The sequence below is a fragment of the Acinonyx jubatus genome, chromosome B3, assembly GCF_027475565.1.
Source record: "Acinonyx jubatus isolate Ajub_Pintada_27869175 chromosome B3, VMU_Ajub_asm_v1.0, whole genome shotgun sequence".
In the NCBI taxonomy this organism is placed as follows: Eukaryota; Metazoa; Chordata; class Mammalia; order Carnivora; family Felidae; genus Acinonyx; species Acinonyx jubatus.
Window position 1 is genome coordinate 139,838,761 of NC_069386.1, and position 7,107 is coordinate 139,845,867.

At 61.6% G+C, this 7,107-nt stretch overlaps 1 long non-coding RNA gene across 1 annotated transcript; it reads left to right on the forward strand.

The window, feature by feature from the left end:
* The first annotated feature begins 164 nt into the window (after positions 1-164).
* Positions 165-6,106, forward strand: LOC128316120 (uncharacterized). Its single transcript, XR_008299655.1, has 2 exons — positions 165-4,108; positions 5,608-6,106. It is a non-coding gene; the product is annotated as an uncharacterized LOC128316120 (long non-coding RNA).
* Positions 6,107-7,107: the final 1,001 nt, after the last annotated feature.

A 7,107-nucleotide genomic window follows, 5' to 3' on the forward strand; every position in this document is an offset into this window, starting at 1 on the left:
AGGCATGCTGGAAGGTGCTGGAGAGGATGTCTAAGCTGGGACCGTGCGGAGACAGACGGTGGGGGGGGGGGGGTGGCGTACTGCTGAGGCGCTTCCTCCGTCCCCTTACAACAGCTGGAAGGAAACGTTGGCCTGAGTTAGGTCAGCAGGCAAACGGGACTCCCCGTGTTCCCGACCAGCGTTGTGCGAGTCTGCAGAGGGTGAGCGGGTGCGGCGGGATCACGTTCCATCGAAGTCACGATGATTGATTTTCCACAAAGCGGCGAGTTTGATCCAGTTGACAGCTTTTTCGTTCCAGACAGGTGCCGTGAGAAACGGCATCGGGATGTCGCGGGGAGGGGGCAGGTGCCATGCTGTATTCTGTCTGCTGCTCTATCTGGGGGCCACGCGGTGTCTGCGCACATAGTGGAGGGCAAGGGGCATCAGTACCGAACAGAGTAACCTTGTTTCTACGACATCCATAACTGTTAACCAGGCTCTAGTATCTCCGGACGGTGATCGGTCAAGCCATTTTCATAGAACAATTCTGTTTTTATTCACTTTCTGGTAACTTCCGTAGGCCCTGACTCAAGGACTTAGCGTCGTGTCTCATGTACATCTTTTCTTAAATGTTCTCTGCCATTTCTGGAATTGTCCTTGGTTTTTCCTTAGCTCATAGATCATAGATGCAGAAATATTATAGTATTTAAGGCATCCGCATCAAGCATCAGATGGCTTTGCATCCAGAAAAACATTTAACGATAACTCCGTTTGAAGCACCACGCATGTGTAACATGGCTCTATAAAATACAATAAACGCATAACGTTGTTAAGCTTTTCAACGCCTGTGGTTCTCGTTTGTCCCCCAGTCCTCCAAGCCGCCTCTCCCCGAGTCTCCTTACACGGGAAACCTGGCCACAAGCTGCCTGGGGTGGCTCCTCGTGGGTTTCCTTCCGGCACGGAAACGGAAACGCACAGGATTCCACGCGTGCTGGCGAGAACTTCCTGAACATCTCCCCGCTCCGAGATGGGCTGATGGGCCAGAGTTTTCATGAAGAGCCCACCCGCTTTTCAGAAAGCACAGCACGGCCAGATGACATTCTCATGGCCCACTGATGCCCAGTGGCCGTTCTGGGAGCTCTGGTGCCTAAAAGAAGGGCTTACTAACTGGAATAAGACTTAACAGCCTGATAAACTATATCCCGAGAGCTCCTGAGGATTTGGCTAAAAGCAAAATGCAGAGGAGCGTCCTGCTCTGTCCTGGCTGGGGCCCTGGTGTTTTGGTGTACTGATCAAGGAGATTCACGTGACTTTCCCTCCTTTTTGCTAATGATGGAAGGGGCTGCTGACAGAATGTTGCTGAGGTGGCGAGTCCCAGGCCCGCGTGAGGCCCAGAACTGCTGAGCGAAGGCTTGAGGTAGAGCTGAGCTGAGGGGCGGCCGTGGTCAAAGATCGAGTGTGCATTTCTGGGTTTTAGATGGGAAGGAAGCGAGGTCATGGAGGGCTGTGGAATTGCTTCCGTGGGCACCGCGGCATAGCGGGGAGGCCAGCGTCCCTCCTTTGCCCTTGTCCCTATCTCCAGCTGGCTGTGGGGACATCGGTTTAGAACCTGACTTGCCCAGGACCATGCTCGGCACGGTGAGCATTGTTTCATTTTCTCCTCCAAACTGCTCTGGGAGGAGCTCTGCAGCACAGCCCCATGTCGTGGTCGAGGGTCACTGGCAAAGGTCCCGGCAGTCGGGATTCAAAACCCAGGCCTGCCTGCCTTCCTCCTCCTGCCACTGGGCCCGCTGCCTGAGTGGATCTCCGACCCCTTACGAAGAAGCCGCGGTCCCTATTTAGGGGGCAGTACCATACCCGCCCTGCCCAGAGTCTTAGAGGGCATTCCTGGCCTTGGAAGCTGGCTCCTGGGGCTGCTCACGAGTGGCCAACAGGCCCCCTTATTCTGGTTCCCAGCTGCTCCTCTCCAGCTTCCTGCAGTCACTACTGAGCCAGTCTCCTAGCTGGGGCTCTCACCACCCCACCTGAACCTGCAGTGGCTCCCCTCTTCCTGCAGAACAAAATCCAAAGCTTTCCACCTATGCTCAAAGCTAAGCCCCAGCCCTGACCTACTTTTCCAACCTCTCTCTCCCATCTTCCCCTTCCCCTTGCAGTTTTTCATTTCCAAAGCTTCCCCTGCGCTGGAACTCCCAGGTTCGCTCATTCGTGCAACAGTCCGGAGGGCGAGCTGTGTGTCAGGCGGGGTTTTCTGTGCTAATGGAACTTGCATTACAGCTAGCGGGGCGGTGGCAGGGCGGGCTCTGAGGAAGCTTGCGCCTAGCTGATAGTGACCTGGATCGAGCGCCCCCACCCCTTTCATCATCCGCTACATGTTGCTTATGTACTAGTCCCCATGAGTCCCAGGAGCTGGTGGCCAGAGCCCCTCTCCGGCCCTGGCGGGGCGGGGGGACTGCCCATCCTCCCCTCCCCACCGCCCCCTGCCTGGCCTTGGCAAATTCCTTGTCGCCTCTGCCCTGCCCTCCCTCCCGGGCTGCTGGGCCGCAGGGCCCAAGGGTTCCTCGCTGTGCGCCTCCACCTCCGGCCGCGGGGGGCGCTGTGTCCGGCCGCTCTCCCGCCCCGCGGAGAGGGGTGGGGCCAGGTGCGCGTGCGCGCGGCGCTGGCTGCCCGGGTGCCCGGAAAACCAGCCCTGCTGGGAAGCCGGGGGATTTCCGGAGCCCGCTGGGGCGGGGACGCTTAGGGTCCCCTCGTGGGCGGCAGCGCCTGTCGGGGGCTCGAGCACGGCTGGGGGGAGGGGCCGGGGAGGGGGGTGCGCAGCCCCAAGTGCAGATGACCTTGTGCAGATGGGCCGCCGGGGCTTCCTCTTCCTCGGCGCGGGCTGCGGGGCCTTCTCCCTTGGGAGGGCAGCCCGGGCGGCCGCGGAAGGCCGCAGGGCAGGGGAGCCACTCCGGGAGTGCTCCTGGTGCACCCCCCAGACCGGAGGGGCCGGGGGAAGAGGCCCCAGGCAGCCGACCACTCCCGTGTCCCGGGGAGAGTCAGAGCCCGGTGTCGCGGAGGGTGGGGGAGGGGCGGCCGAGGCGGGGGGGGGGGGGGTTGGCTTCTGTGAAGCGGGTTGGGAGGAAGCTGCAGGAAGCCCTCCAGGCCCCGCCGCTTTTCTGGTCCACCCTCGTCTGACAGGCCCCCTCAGCAGCCCGCTTCCACGCCCAGATCCCCCTCCGCTCCCCGCTCTGCCAAGTCACCCGCTCTGATGCCGGTCACTGGCCCCCACCCATCGTCCCTGGGGACCTCAACATCCGTCCTCAGGGATGGTGCATCGCCTAGCCAGGCTGCTTCCCGGCCTCCTTATGGTGACCGCGCCCCAGCCTGCCACCGCCACAGGGGCTCCCAAACCTTGTTTTCGCTGACACCTGCCCACTCGGGTCTCTGTCCTGGGGTCCCGCTCGGCCCCTCCTGCCCTCGCCAGGGTCGAGCCCCAGCCTCTCAGCCTGGGCGCCCCTGGCCCGATACCTTCACCACCTGGCCCCTCCAAGCCCCGTGTCCTGGCTTCATTCCCTCCTACGTTCTCGCCTTCCCTTGTCCCTCTTTCACTTGCCTGGCAGACCCCAAGCTGGCCCTGTACTCAGGAGCCTCTCTGCCGTCCGTCAGCCACCTGCCACGCAGGAGTCCACTCCTTACCTCGCCCTTTCTTCACACCCCCTGGCCCAGCACGTCCCCCCATGTGTGCCCCCTGTCTTGTGTCCCCGCTGTAGTCAGCCCCCCCTCCCGTGCTGCCCAAACCTGCCTGGACGCCCCCAGGGAGGCTTTCAGGTTCTGCCAACCCTGGAGAGCCACCCAGTGGTGACACCTGGAGGGGGCTCCAGGGATGAGAGGGTGTGGGGGAGGGGTGTGGTCAAGCAGGCTGATGGTTACAGCCTGTGTGAGGCCAGGTGGCCTGGGAGAGTGTGGCCAGGGCAGGGTGGGAGCCAGTGTCCCCGCGGGCTGAGCTCCCAGCAGCCACTGGGCCACCGCAGAAAGGAAGCAGAGACCAAGGGGCACACGGGCTGGGTGGGCCGTGGCCCTGTCCAAGGTTCCTGCCCCTCTGGGGCCTGACCCGCCGCTCCAGGGTGTCCGTCACCTGCAGCCACAGAACTTGGTGAGTGGACCAGCAGGAGCCCAGGGAGCCAGCCCAGGCTGGTCCTGGCTCTTGTGACAGTCCCCACGGCAGGGTGGAGGATGGCCCAGCGGGTCCCCGGCCAGGCCTGGGGCAGGGGTGTGAGGAGGGCCGAGTGAACTCTGACAGGGCTGTCCCCCACTGGCTTCCGCTGCAGATGGAGGTCTGTTGGGGGCAGTGGAGGGTGTGAGAGCTGTCGTCACGTCCCAGAACCTGCCGGCTACAGGGTGGCTGAGAAGGCCCCGTTCTGGGACGAGGGGCTCTTGATGTACGAGTGCCGCCGAATAACTCCGTGGAAGTGGCCAGTGAGAGGGGGGTGAGGGAGACGACGCCGTACTCGGTGCACCTGGGGCCCGAAGGGAGAAAAAAAGAGCAGTGGACACGTGTGAGCGCCAGAGGAGGTGGCCGACACCTCCTCGCCACGCCTGGCCTCTCGCACTGGAGAAACGGGGAAACCGTCTGTCGGGTTGACCCAGTCTCCCTCAAACTGCCACGGGGGCTTCGTGCATCATCATCCCTTCCTGAGTGGTCCTGCCTGCCTTTCGGAGCCCTCCCTTCCCCGCCCTGAGGTGCCCTTTGGCTCAGGCACCCCCAACTCAGCCCTCCTCGTCTTGCCCCTGTCGCCCCCTCGCCTCACAGCCTCCCGTGGGGTCTCTAAGGCATAACTCTGAGCCTATCACTCCCCTGGGTAAAACCAGCCGGCTCCTGGCCGTGGCCGTGACGCACGACAGAGAACCCAAGGAAGAGTGTGGGACTGGCCTTCCGGAGACCAGGCTGGCCCTGCCTCTGCAGGCCTCCCATCCCCATTTCCCCGGGGAGAGGGGGGCAGGGTCGGAAGTCACGGGATGTGCCACGGTGCATTTGTCCCTTTTACAAACCTTTCTCAGAAACCCCAGCCGCTGCTTTCATTTCGCTGACCAGATAGATCTGGGACACGGGGCCGCCTCTGGCTGCGAGGCCAGACACACTGAGGCCCAGAGCAAATCGTGTCCCATTAGAAAAGGGCAGGTTGGCCATTAGGGAGGCACCCAGGAGGCTCAGCCCTGCTACGTGACTCGGCCCGGTGGCCCTCTCCAGCCTCCTCACTGCCGCGGCGAGCCACACTGCTCCTCCTTCTGCCTCCCTCCCCCCTCTGCCCCAAGGCCTCGGTTACACCTGCTCCCTCAGCTCCAGCCCCACTGTCCCCTCCGTGGCCCAGTAGGCTGCTGCTCTGCTGAGACTTCAGGCATCTCCAGGGGACTTTCCCGAGCCCAGCAGGACAGACAGGAACGTTTCTCCGGTGAAATGCCGTGCAGCTGTTAACAAAAACGGGGCCAATTCGAGCACACTGATAAGGGAAAGGTCTCTGTTTGTGAGTTGAACTGTGTCCCCCCAAAAGAGATGTTGAAGTCCCCAGCCTCAGTCTTTGCTGATGTTATTAGCCAAAGTGAGGTCCTGCTGGGGTAGGGTGGGCCCACAGGCCAATGACGGTGCCCTTCTAGCAAGAGAAGACAGAGAGGCCCAGGGGGACGGCCACGCGAAGACAGAGGTTGGAGCAGTGTGTCCACAAGCCGAGGGTCACCAGCCACCACCAGACAAGGAGGGATGCTCCCTCAGAACCTCCAGAAGGAAGCTCACTGCTGCCACAGGATCCCAGACTTCTGGCCTCCGAACTTGGAGAGAATAAACGTCAGTTTCGGTTACACAGCATGTGGTGTTTTGTTACGGTGGCCCAGGGAAACTACTGCAAGTTCACCGTCAAGTGGAGAAAGCACAGAACAGTCAGTACCCAGGTCACGCTTCTCGGGGAGTGCGTGTTCCCACGTGCTGGCTCCGCCCTCCCAGAGCTGCCCCCGGAGCCGGAGGCCGCCCCTGCCTGGGCCAGGGAGGCGGGGACAGGCTTCCCGCTTCACAGCACAGTCCGGTTCCGTCCACATTTGTATTTTTTTTTTTTACCACGTGAACACATTACTTACTCCAAATAAATATAAATTCAAAACAGGGAGAAGATGAGATGGCAAATTCATAAAAAGCCCACACCCCTCCCAACCCTTCCTCCTGCCCGATTTGCTGGTAATGTTTAACCCTCTGCACTTGGGGCAGTTTTTGGCATCTGCCCGGTCTTTCTGAGGAAACAGAAGCGAGAGAGGCCAGGGGGCCCCGCTGGGGGAAGGTGCTGCCTGGGCCGCTGGGCTGGGGGGCCGCTGGGTTGAAGGAGCCTGTGAGGGTGCCTGAGAACACCCCACCCTGGGGTCACCAGCCAGCCTCCGCGGTCGAGCTCAGTGTCGCGGGCTGATGCGGGGGACCGAACAGGGTGTAAAGGCACAGGAGAGCGGACGGCCCTCTCTCGGGCCCCTCCTTGAAGTCAGGCAGAAGCTTCTTGGCTCAAGCAATTGAGAAGCAAAGAGACTGCTGGCTGGTAGCTGTCGAGACTCAGGGCGCCCAGAACTGCCTCCCGGAAGGTGAGAAGTGAGGGTGGGCGGACAGTAAGACACCCCTTAGGCAAACGAGGCCTCCTCCAGGGAGCCCTCACAGGCCTCTCAGGCTGGGGTAGGTCTAATCTCAGATGGACAGATCCATTCACTTCTCAGAGCTCCACGCAGACCTCTCCTCCTCCAGGAGGCCGTTTCTGGCCTGCGCGAGTGTCCCCTCTCTGTGCCCTTACCACACCTCGGTACCCCAGAGGGGCTCACAGCACACAGCGCCTGGCCAGCCTGGGGAGAGGGGGCACAGGGCGCAGGCTGGGAATACTGATGGGAAATCGCAGACATCTGGGAGCATTTGCTGAATGGCTGAGACTTTGCCCGGCATGTTTGTGAGTTTACCCACCTGATAATCCTCATGCCTACGTTAGCCCCATTTTGCAGACGGAGAAACGGAGGGTCTAGATGTACCCTGGAGCTTCCCCCGGTCTCGGGCTGCCATCAGGGCCCCAGAGCACAGACCCCATCAAACCGGGCCGAAGCCCCTTCCTCTGGGATACACAAACAAGGCCATGCCTC